Genomic DNA, 7,500 nt, shown 5'->3' on the forward strand with positions numbered 1-7,500 from the left:
GCAGCCCAGCCAAAGCCAGCAGCATGCCATGCCAAGGCCTAGGCCAGCAGCATGCCATGCCACGGCCAAGGCAGCCCAGCCAAAGCCAGCAGCATGCCATGCCAAGGCCAAGGCCAGCAGCATGCCATCCCACGGCCAAGGCAGCCCAGCCAAAGCCAGCAGCATGCCATGCCAAGGCCAAGGCCAGCAGCATGCCATGCCACGGCCAAGGCAGGCCAGCCAAAGCCAGCAGCATGCCATGCCAAGGCCAAGGCCAGCAGCATGCCATGCCACGGCCAAGGCAGCCCAGCCAAAGCCAGCAGCATGCCATGCCAAGGCCAAGGCGAGCAGCATGCCATGCCACGGCCAAGGCAGCCCAGCCAAAGCCAGCAGCATGCCATGCCAAGGCCAAGGCCAGCAGCTTGGCATGGCACGGCCAAGGCCGCCCAGCCAAAGCCAGCAGCATGCCATGCCAAGGCGAAAGCCAGCAGCATGCCATGCCACGGCCAAGGCAGCCCAGCCAAAGCCCGCAGCATGCCATGCCAAGGCCAAGGCCAGCAGCATGGCATGGCACGGACAAGGAAGCCCAGCCAAAGCCAGCAGCATGCCATGCCAAGGCCAAGGCCAGCAGCATGCGATGCCACGGCCAAGGCAGCCCAGCCAAAGCCAGCAGCATGCCATGCCAAGGCCAAGGCCAGCAGCATGCCATGCCACGGCCAAGGCAGGCCAGCCAAAGCCAGCAGCATGCCATGCCAAGGCCAAGGCCAGCAGCATGCCATGCCACGGCCAAGGCAGCCCAGCCAAAGCCAGCAGCATGCCATGCCAAGGCCAAGGCCAGCAGCATGCCATGCCACGGCCAAGGCAGCCCAGCCAAAGCCAGCAGCATGGCATGCCAAGGCCAAGGCCAGCAGCATGGCATGGCACGGCCAAGGCCGCCCAGCCAAAGCCAGCAGCATGCCATGCCAAGGCGAAAGCTAGCAGCATGCCATGCCACGGCCAAGGCAGCCCAGCCAAAGCCCGCAGCATGCCATGCCAAGGCCAAGGCCAGCAGCATGGCATGGCACGGACAAGGCAGCCCAGCCAAAGCCAGCAGCATGCCATGCCAAGGCCAAGGCCAGCAGCATGCGATGCCACGGCCAAGGCAGCCCAGCCAAAGCCAGCAGCATGCCATGCCAAGGCCTAGGCCAGCAGCATGCCATGCCACGGCCAAGGCAGCCCGGCCAAAGCCAGCAGCATGCCATGCCAAGGCCAAGGCCAGCAGCATGCCATGCCCCGGCCAAGGTAGGCCTGCCAAAGCCAGCAGCATGCCATGCCAAGGCCAAGGCCGGCAGCAAGCCATGCCAAGGCCAAGGCCAGCAGCATGCCATGCCACAGCCAAGGTAGGCCAGCCAAAGCCAGCAGCATGCCATGCCAAGGCCAAGGCCAGCAGCATGCCAGGCCACGGCCAAGGCAGCCCAGCCAAAGCCAGCAGCATGCCATGCCAAGGTCAAGGCCAGCAGCATGCCATGCCACGGCCAAGGCAGCCCAGCCAAAGCCAGCACCATGCCATGCCAAGGCCAAGGCCAGCAGCATGCCATGCCACGGCCAAGGCAGCCCAGCCAAAGCCAGCAGCATGCCATGCCAAGGCCAAGGCCAGCAGCATGCCATGCCACGGCCAAGGTAGGCCAGCCAAAGCCAGCAGCATGCCATGCCAAGGCGAAGGCCAGCAGCATGCGATGCCACGGCCAAGGCAGCCCAGCCAAAGCCAGCAGCATGCCATGCCAAGGCCAAGGCCAGCAGCATGGCATGCCACGGCCAAGGCAGCCCAGCCAAAGCCAGCAGCATGTCATGCCAAGGCCAAGGCCAGCAGCATGCGATGCCACGGCCAAGGCAGCCCAGCCAAAGCCAGCAGCATGCCATGCCAAGGCCTAGGCCAGCAGCATGCCATGCCACGGCCAAGGCAGCCCAGCCAAAGCCAACAGCATGCCATGCCAAGGCCAAGGCCAGCAGCATGCCATGCCACGGCCAAGGCAGCCCAGCCAAAGCCAGCAGCATGCCCTGCCAAGGCCAAGGCCAGCAGCATGCGATGCCACGGCCAAGGCAGCCCAGCCAAAGCCAGCAGCATGCCATGCCACGGCCAAGGCAACCCAGCCAAAGCCAGCAGCATGCCATGCCAAGGCCAAGGCCAGCAGCATGCCATGCCACGGCCAAGGCTGCCCAGCCAAAGCCAGCAGCATGCCATGCCAAGGCCAAGGCCAGCAGCATGCCATGCCACGGCCAAGGCAGCCCAACCAAAGCCAGCAGCATGCCATGCCAGGGCGAAGGCCAGCAGCATGCCATGCCACGGCCAAGGCAGGTCAGCCAAAGCCAGCAGCATGCCATGCCAAGGCCAAGGCCAGCAGCATGCCATGCCACGGCGAAGGCAGGCCAGCCAAAGCCAGCAGCATGCCATCCCAAGGCCAAGGCCAGCAGCATGCCATGCCACGGCCAAGGCAGCCCAGCCAAAGCCAGCAGCATGCCATGCCAAGGCCAAGGCCAGCAGCATGCCATGCCACGGCCAAGGCAGCCCAGCCAAAGCCAGCAGCATGCCATGCCAAGGCCTAGGCCAGCAGCATGCCATGCCACGGCCAAGGCAGCCCAGCCAAAGCCAGCAGCATGGCATGTCAAGGCCAAGGCCAGCAGCATGCCATGCCACGACGAAGGCAGGCCAGCCAATGCCAGCAGCATGCCATGCCAAGGCCAAGGCCAGCAGCATGCCATGCCACGGCCAAGGCAGCCCAGCCAAAGCCAGCAGCATGCCATGCCAAGGCCAAGGCCAGCAGCATGCCATGCCACGGCCAAGGCAGGCCAGCCAAAGCCAGCAGCATGCCATGCCAAGGCGAAGTCCAGCAGCATGCCATGCCACGGCCAAGGCAGCCCAGCCAAAGCCAGCAGCATGCCATGCCAAGGCCAAGGCCAGCAGCATGGCATGCCACGGCCAAGGCAGCCAAGCCAAAGCCAGCAGCATGCCATGCCAAGGCCAAGGCCAGCAGCATGCGATGCCACGGCCAAGGCAGCCCAGCCAATGCCAGCAGCAAGACATGCAAAGGCCTAGGCCAGCAGCTTGCCATGCCACGGCCAAGGCAGCCCGGCCAAAGCCAGCAGCATGCCATGCCAAGGCCAAGGCCAGCAGCATGCCATGCCACGGCCAAGGTAGGCCTGCCAAAGCCAGCAGCATGCCATGCCAAGGCCAAGGCCAGCAGCATGCCATGCCAAGGCCAAGGCCAGCAGCATGCCATGCCACGGCCAAGGCAGGCCAGCCAAAGCGAGCAGCATGCCATGCCAAGGCCAAGGCCAGCAGCATGCCATGCCACGGCCAAGGCTGCCCAGCCAAAGCCAGCAGCATGCCATGCCAAGGCCAATGCCAGCAGCATGCCATGCCACGGCCAAGGCAGGCCAGCCAAAGCCAGCAGCATGCCATGCCAAGGCGAAGGCCAGCAGCATGCCATGCCACGGCCAAGGCAGCCCAGCCAAAGCCAGCAGCATGCCATGCCCTGGCCAAGGCCAGCAGCATGGCATGCCACGGCCAAGGCCGCCCACCCAAAGCCAGCAGCATCCCATGCCAAGGCCAAGGCCAGCAGCATGCGAGGCCACGGCCAAGGCAGCCCAGCCAAAGCGAGCAGCATGCCATGCCAAGGCCTAGGCCAGCAGCATGCCATGCCACGGCCAAGGCAGCCCAGCCAAAGCCAGCGGCATGCCATGCCAAGGCCAAGGCCAGCAGCATGCCATGCCACGGCCAAGGCAGCCAAGCCAAAGCCAGCAGCATGCCATGCCAAGGCCAAGGCCAGCAGCATGCGATGCCACGGCCAAGGCAGCCCAGCCAAAGCCAGCCGCATGCCATGCCAAGGCCAAGGCCAGCAGCATGCGATGCCACGGCCAAGGCAGCCCAGCCAAAGCCAGCAGCATGCCATGCCAAGGCCAAGGCCAGCAGCATGCCATGCCACGGCCAAGGCAGCCCAGCCAAAGCCAGCAGCATGCCATGCCAAGGCCAAGGCCAGCAGCATGCCATGCCACGGCCAAGGCAGCCCAGCCAAAGCCAGCAGCATGCCATGCCAAGGCCTAGGCCAGCAGCATGCCATGCCACGGCCAAGGCAGCCCAGCCAAAGCCAGCAGCATGCCATGCCAAGGCCAAGGCCAGCAGCATCCCATGCCACGGCCAAGGCAGGCCAGCCAAAGCCAGCAGCATGCCATGCCAAGGCGAAGTCCAGCAGCATGCCATGCCACGGCCAAGGCAGCCCAGCCAAAGCCAGCAGCATGCCATGCCAAGGCCAAGGCCAGCAGCATGGCATGCCACGGCCAAGGCGGCCCAGCCAAAGCCAGCAGCATGCCATGCCAAGGCCAAGGCCAGCAGCATGCGATGCCACGGCCAAGGCAGCCCAGCCAATGCCAGCAGCATGCCACGCAAAGGCCTAGGCCAGCAGCTTGCCATGCCACAGCCAAGGCAGCCCGGCCAAAGCCAGCAGCATGCCATGCCAAGGCCAAGTCCAGCAGCATGCCATGCCACAACCAAGGTAGGCCTGCCAAAGCCAGCAGCATGCCATGCCAAGGCCAAGGCCAGCAGCATGCCATGCCACGGCCAAGGCAGGCCAGCCAAAGCGAGCAGCATGCCATGCCAAGGCCAAGGCCAGCAGCATGCCATGCCACGGCCAAGGCAGCCCAGCCAAAGCCAGCAGCATGCCATGCCAAGGCCAAGGCCAGCAGCATGCCATGCCACGGCCAAGGCAGGCCAGCCAAAGCCAGCAGCATGCCATGCCAAGGCGAAGGCCAGCAGCATGCCATGCCACGGCCAAGGCAGCCCAGCCAAAGCCAGGAGCATGCCATGCCAAGGCCAAGGCCAGCAGCATGGCATGCCACGGCCAAGGCAGCCCACCCAAGGCCAGCAGCATGCCATGCCAAGGCCAAGGCCAGCAGCATGCGAGGCCACGGCCAAGGCAGCCCAGCCAAAGCGAGCAGCATGCCATGCCACGGCCAAGGCAGCCCAGCCAAAGCCAGCAGCATGCCATGCCGAGGCCAAGGCCAGCAGCATGCCATGCCACGGGCAAGGCAGCCCAGCCAAAGCCAGCAGCATGCCATGCCAAGGCCTAGGCCAGCAGCATGCCATGCCACGGCGAAGGCAGCCCAGCCAAAGCCAGCAGCATGCCATGCCAAGGCCAAGGCCAGCAGCATGCCATGCCATGGCCAAGGCAGCCCAGCCAAAGCCAGCAGTATGCCATGCCATGGCCAAGGCCAGCAGCATGCGATGCCACGGCCAAGGCAGCCCAGCCAAAGCCAGCAGCATGCCATGCCAAGGCCAAGGCCAGCAGCATGCCATGCCAAGGCCAAGGCCAAGGCCAAGGCCAAGGCCAAGGCAGCCCATCCGAAGCCAGCAAAATTCCATGCCAAGGCCAACGCAGCCCAGCCAAAGCCAGCGGCATGCCATGTCAAGGCCAAGGCCAGCCGCATGTCTTGCCACGGTCTTGTCCCGCAGCGTGGCGTGCCTTGGCCTTGGGCTTGAACATCGCATGCCACGCCCTTGGCAAGTAATCCCGTCCCTCGTGTAATTTCCATTTGGTTTGGCTTTGACTTACGTATATGTTGCCCTGCGAAATGCATGTCCCTCGGGTAATAGCCGATTGGTTGCCTTTGACTTGCGAACACGTTGCTAGTGCTTTCCCCAGTGGAAGCTTGTTGGGAAAAGTATGTCCCTCGGAAGTTGCCTGTTGCGTTTGTTATTTGCATTCGAGCTATCCGATGCTTGCTCGGTTTCTCTAAGAGTTTTTGCACGTTCGTCGGGCTTTTTATTTATTTATTTACTCATAAAAATTATAATAAAATAAATAAAAAATTAAAAAATAATTAAAAAAATTACTATAATTACTAGTGCCTCAGCTTATAATCGTTGGAATTTTTCTAGAATTTTTTGAGTATTTTTAGTAATTTTTATTATTTTTTAAGTATTAAAATTGAAATAAATTAAAATAAAATATTCCGGTGGCCAAATATTTTTTTATAATTTTTTTTATGGTGTATTAAATTATTTCATACAACTTTCATGTTGAAAGTTTTGGCAAAAAACCATTACTTTTTAAAAAAACCCCATTATGACTCCTCGAACATGGTTGATGTTTCCTCCTGCCAGATTGAAAAGGGCTTAACAGGCTATTATAAGGGGGGGGGGCACCTCCCTTAAGGCTGGCCAGCATGGCCAGGCCATAGGCCACGCCTATGCCTAGGCGGGCGCTTGGCACATGCCATCGCTTGGCTAGTGGCATTGGCTTGTGGCATCGAAACTACATAGCCAAGCACAGGATGCGTCGAGTGGCGGCCCGCGGTGGTGGCGGTGGCACGTTGGCCTAGGCCAGCATGCCATGCCACAGCCTTGGCCAGCAACATGGCATGCCAAAGCCTTAGCAAGCAGCATGCCATGCCCTGGCCTTGGCAAGCACGTCATGCCACGGCCTTGGCCAGCAGCATGCCATGTCACGGCCTTGGCCAGCAGCACGCCATGCCCCGGCCTTGGCCAGCATGTCATGCCACGGCCTTGGCCAGCAGCATGCCATGCCACAGCCTTGGCCAGCAACACGGCATGCCAAAGCCTTGGCCAGCAGCACGCCATGCCCCGGCCTTGGCAAGCTTGTCATGCCACGGCCATGGCCAGCAGCGTGCCATGCCCCGGCCTTGGCCAGCAGCGTGCCATGCCACGACCTTGGCCAGCAGCTTGCCATGCCCCGGCCTTGGCCAGCATGACATGCCACGGCCTTGGCCAGCAGCATGCCCTGCCCCGGCCTTGGCCGGCAGCATGCCATGCCGCGGCCTTGGCCGGCAGCATGCCATGCCGCGGCCTTTGCCAGCAGCATGGTAAGCCCAAGCCTTGGTCAGCAGCAGCATGCCATGCCAACGCCTTGGCCAGCAGCATGCCTTGCCACGGCCTCGTCCAGCAGCATGGCATGCCACACCACGGCCTCGGCCATCAGCATGCCTTGCCACGGCCTTGTCCAGCAGCATGGCATGCCCCAGCCTTGGCCAGCAGCATGTCATGCCACGGCCTTGGCCAGCAGCATGTCATGCCACGGCACGGCCTCGGCCATCAGCATGCCTTGCCACGGCCTCGGCCATTAGCATGCCTTGCCACGGCCTCGCCCATCAGCATGGCATGCCCCGGCCTTGGCCAGCAGCATGTCATGCCACGATATTGGCAAGCATGCCAAGCCACGGCCTTGGCAAGCATGCCATGTCCCTCGGGTAATTGTACAAGTTGCCTTGCGAAATGCATGTCCCTCGGTTAAATTGCCATTTGGTTGGCTTTGGCGTGCGAACGAGTTGCCTATGCTTTCCTTGTGGAAGCTTGTTGCGAGAAGTATGTCCCTCGAAAGTTGCCTGTTGCGTTTGTTATTTGCATTCGCGCTAACTGGTGCTTGCTCGGCCTCTCTAAATGTTTTCGCGCGTTCGTCGGGCTTCTTAGTCCTTCGGGGGGTGATTCGTTTTGGGGGGCTGGTGCACAGTGTACGTCGTGGCGCGTGAGTT

This window comes from Camellia sinensis, unplaced genomic scaffold (genome assembly GCF_055761805.1).
Source record: "Camellia sinensis isolate YWXY unplaced genomic scaffold, ASM5576180v1 Unanchor6, whole genome shotgun sequence".
NCBI lineage: Eukaryota > Viridiplantae > Streptophyta > Magnoliopsida > Ericales > Theaceae > Camellia > Camellia sinensis.